The 5000-nt window shown below is 53.9% G+C and overlaps 1 non-coding gene across 1 annotated transcript in view; it reads right to left on the bottom strand.

Moving 5' to 3' along the window:
* LOC124771407 overlaps nt 1-1000 on the bottom strand; it is a 1896-nt gene extending 896 nt beyond the window's left edge. Inside the window, exon 1 of the ribosomal RNA XR_007013418.1 lies at nt 1-1000. This exon is cut by the window's left edge and continues 896 nt beyond it. This is a non-coding gene — a ribosomal RNA (small subunit ribosomal RNA).
* Nucleotides 1001-5000: the final 4000 nt, after the last annotated feature.

Below are 5000 nucleotides of genomic sequence, written 5' to 3' on the forward strand. Positions count from 1 at the left end.
ACCTCTAACGTCGCAATACGAATGCCCCCGCCTGTCCCTATTAATCATTACCTCGGGTTCCGAAAACCAACAAAATAGAACCGAGGTCCTATTCCATTATTCCATGCACACAGTATTCAGGCGGGCTTGCCTGCTTTAAGCACTCTAATTTGTTCAAAGTAAACGTGCCGGCCCACCGAGACACTCAATAAAGAGCACCCTGGTAGGATTTCAACGGGGTCCGCCTCGGGACGCACGAGCACGCACGGGGCGGTCGCACGCCTTCGGCTCGCCCCACCGGCAGGACGTCCCACGATACATGCCAGTTAAACACCGACGGGCGGTGAACCAACAGCGTGGGACACAAATCCAACTACGAGCTTTTTAACCGCAACAACTTTAATATACCCTATTGGAGCTGGAATTACCGCGGCTGCTGGCACCAGACTTGCCCTCCAATAGATACTCGTTAAAGGATTTAAAGTGTACTCATTCCGATTACGGGGCCTCGGATGAGTCCCGTATCGTTATTTTTCGTCACTACCTCCCCGTGCCGGGAGTGGGTAATTTGCGCGCCTGCTGCCTTCCTTGGATGTGGTAGCCGTTTCTCAGGCTCCCTCTCCGGAATCGAACCCTGATTCCCCGTTACCCGTTACAACCATGGTAGGCGCAGAACCTACCATCGACAGTTGATAAGGCAGACATTTGAAAGATGCGTCGCCGGTACGAGGACCGTGCGATCAGCCCAAAGTTATTCAGAGTCACCAAGGCAAACGGACCGGACGAGCCGACCGATTGGTTTTGATCTAATAAAAGCGTCCCTTCCATCTCTGGTCGGGACTCTGTTTGCATGTATTAGCTCTAGAATTACCACAGTTATCCAAGTAACGTGGGTACGATCTAAGGAACCATAACTGATTTAATGAGCCATTCGCGGTTTCACCTTAATGCGGCTTGTACTGAGACATGCATGGCTTAATCTTTGAGACAAGCATATGACTACTGGCAGATCAACCAGGGAGCTGCGTCAACTAGAGCTGAGCAGCCGGCCGCCCGGGAGTGTGTCCCGGGGGCCCGCGCGAACACGCAAGCGTCCGCTCAATCATTCTGCAAACAGGAGGAGGCTGAGCTCCCCTGCACAATACACCTCGAAACCCTCTCAGGTCCCGGCGGCGCGCAGCGCCGTCCCAAGTACTTGGTCGGGTTCGAGAGAGGCGCAATCGCCCGGAGTTAGGCGAGTAGACGCTTTCGGTGCGACCACCCGTGCTCCCAACTGAGCTTGCCGCTGCCGACAGAGGCCCGGGAGCGTGCTGTCGTGGCATTGCCGGCGGGAGACAACACGCGCCACCTACGGTGACCGGCAGCTCCAACGCCAGCGCCACAGAAGGACAAAAGCCCCACTTGGGTGCCGAAGCGAACTCTCCCAGCACAGCGCACGCGCCAACACATCCGCACAGCTGCGATACAAACCACCAGCGAGAACCGCTGGGGCGACCGAGCAGCAGACGGCGTCGCGGCGCCGAGCGCCGGGCGGCGGCGCATCCTCAACGCACACAGTCCTCAATCGGACCAGCACACTGAAGATGTCCACCGCGCTTCGCACCGGGCCCGCGAGGACCTACTTTGGCCGCACGGCGCCGCGCGCAGGGTGCGCCGGCGCGCAGCTGCGACGCCTGCCGCGTCCGTCGGCCGGCGCGCCTGCCACTGGCCGCCCCCACCAGCCGGCTGTAGCGCGTGCGCCCACGCACCGCGCGGCCAGCACGCCGGGAGGCGCCCCCTCACCGGCCGGGGACGGTCCCACCCAGCCACCGCCGCGTATCGCTTCACACCCAGATGCCGTTCAGTTTCGTCGGCATGGTGGGTATCGCTGGAACAACCGGTTAGTACCTCAACCTATCGTCGCCATCACCGATTCACCCCTAGCGAGAACAACCGCACCACAACAGGTTACCATTTGTTCATTTGCGTAACTTCACCAGAAAACGCAGGCGTCCATCGCCATTTGCAACTTCCACGATTATTGCATGCCTGTGTCAGGTGTCACGCCACACTACGTCTGCCCACATACACGCAACAAAATGTGCACGCCTAGACAATACGTGGAAGGTGGCCCCCGTACGTATGCGATGTCCATTGCTCGAACGACTGTCAACCGGCCTCTGTAGCATGTCGCAGATATGGAACGCGGTGCACCATGCCATCACGGTGTGTGAGGAGAGACGACTAGGTCCGAATACATCAACAGACAGCTCATGCTGATCGCCATCCACGGCGTCCGTTCCTCCCACACGTCTCTATGGCGTACCACACTGCAATCCAGCTCTCATAGGGAGACGACACGTAGCTGCGTGCACAATATTTGCACTGTATGGTCCGCCGTTTTTGGGCGCAGTCGTTGTACGGTCACACATGTGCCACGATGTATCATTCAGTACATAAGGACGAATGTGCAGTACAGATTGTGGTTTACGCGTACGACATTAGCGGACAGTTGACACAGGCCGCACCACAACGTAGCCTGAGTACGTCGCATGCGGAGGGCATTGAACATGCAAAGTTCTCACCAACCAGCTTGCGAAGGCAGGGGGCAAGGTGGGGACGTGGGGAGGGGCGGCATGTACGTCCTGCTGCCATCCACATTACAGTGTACAGCAGGAGCATGTGGAAAGTGAGCAAGACTTGCAAGGTGTTTAACATGAAGCGATACACAGGGGAGCGGGGAGTGCGAGTAGCGAACTATATTGCGAGGGTTGCGGGTGGGCAACACTACACTAATTGAACGAGTCGTATAACAATTACAGAGCAGGTTTAGGCGACAACGTGGGTTACGTTAGGCGACAACGTGGGTTACGTTAGGGGACAACGTGGGTTACGTTAGGGCACAACGTGGGTTAGGTTAAGGCACAACGTGGGTTAGGTTAAGGCACAACGTGGGTTAGGTTAAGGCACGACGTGGGTTAGGTTAAGGCACGACATGGGTTAGGTTAAGGCACGACATGGGTTAGGTTAAGGCACGACATGGGTTAGGTTAAGGCACGACATGGGTTAGGTTAAGGCACGACATGGGTTAGGTTAAGGCACGACATGGGTTAGGTTAAGGCACGACATGGGTTAGGTTAAGGCACGACATGGGTTAGGTTAAGGCACGACATGGGTTAGGTTAAGGCACGACATGGGTTAGGTTAAGGCACGACATGGGTTAGGTTAAGGCACGACATGGGTTAGGTTAAGGCACAACATGGGTTAGGTTAAGGCACAACATGGGTTAGGTTAAGGCACAACATGGGTTAGGTTAAGGCACAACATGGGTTAGGTTAAGGCACAACATGGGTTAGGTTAAGGCACAACATGGGTTAGGTTAAGGCACAACATGGGTTAGGTTAAGGCACAACATGGGTTAGGTTAAGGCACAACATGGGTTAGGTTAAGGCACAACATGGGTTAGGTTAAGGCACAACATGGGTTAGGTTAAGGCACAACATGGGTTAGGTTAAGGCACAACATGGGTTAGGTTAAGGCACAACATGGGTTAGGTTAAGGCACAACATGGGTTAGGTTAAGGCACAACATGGGTTAGGTTAAGGCACAACATGGGTTAGGATAAGGCACAACATGGGTTAGGTTAAGGCACAACATAGGTTAGGTTAAGGCACAACATAGGTTAGGTTAAGGCACAACATAGGTTAGGTTAAGGCACAACATAGGTTAGGTTAAGGCACAACATAGGTTAGGTTAAGGCACAACATAGGTTAGGTTAAGGCACAACATAGGTTAGGTTAAGGCACAACATAGGTTAGGTTAAGGCACAACATAGGTTAGGTTAAGGCACAACATAGGTTAGGTTAAGGCACAACATAGGTTAGGTTAAGGTACAACATAGGTTAGGTTAAGGTACAACATAGGTTAGGTTAAGGTACAACATAGGTTAGGTTAGGTTAGGTTACACGTTGTTGTAAGGAAAGGTGTAGGGGGGGGCGGGGGCGGCAGGTTCGTTGATAGTGATTATAGTAAGTGAATGCTTGTGACATGATCAGATTTGTCACGTCAGGATGCACCTTTGGCTTATTAGAGGCGGCGCTCCAATTCTATGCTTGTGTCAGACCTGTGTCTTTGACTCATGTCATTGTTTGTGCGCTGTGACAGGAGGTACTATTGTGATGTTGGGTGCACCGTTGTATAGGACATGTGTGGGTGTTGGTGCCTGATCTGCGCAATGGTGGATGTCGAAAGGGTGGGATATTGTATTTTCCGCATGGACCTCCTGGTCTGGTTGTGATAGTGTGGATTGTGTAATGTGGCGGAGAGGATGCACTGGATGTTGTTCCATGCTGGTGCTTACATATTGTATGTGCGCCCGTTAGAAGCAGAGAGTGGTGCGTGATCAGAGTGGCTGGCTGACGTGTGGTTCCCATTGTGGGCAGACTCTTTCAGCATGTATACGGACAGTTGTATATATATTCTGTAGTTTGATGGCTCTGCATTGATTACTAATCAGCGCCGTGTGTACGGGTAATCTGGTTCCAGTCCAAAATGTTCCATCTGTGTACATTAGTGACAAAGACTCCCCTCATGCAGTGGGGCTCGGTCTGTTATAACTCTTCCGCGTAATATATTTGCCCCACGTTTTTGCGACTGCGAGTGCGAGTGCAACGCGCATGGGGACCGACATGCTGATGGCTCGGTATCGGACGCCGTACAGTGAGCAACGCGATCGCGTCTCTCGCTCGTAAGTGGTACAGGTCGCGGCTCATGTATAGGGACAGCGGGAATGTCGCATATTGGCAATAACTCTTCATGAAACGCACGTTATAGGGGTGGATTGCACTTTACGAGTGCGGGAAACGTCCGCCGTTCATCCGCTGGAGGTGCGCGTTTGGCGGTTGGGGTGGTGCACGAACGGGTGCGGGTGGAGTCATTGCCGGTCCACGGCTTCGTGCGGCAGAGCCACTGGAGATTGGGTGCTATGGTCGACAGAGGCTGCAGGCTTTGTGGGTGGCGTCGAAAGGCGGGCACTGTGGCGC

The sequence above is a fragment of the Schistocerca piceifrons genome, unplaced genomic scaffold (assembly GCF_021461385.2).
Source record: "Schistocerca piceifrons isolate TAMUIC-IGC-003096 unplaced genomic scaffold, iqSchPice1.1 HiC_scaffold_936, whole genome shotgun sequence".
NCBI classification, from domain to species: domain Eukaryota; kingdom Metazoa; phylum Arthropoda; class Insecta; order Orthoptera; family Acrididae; genus Schistocerca; species Schistocerca piceifrons.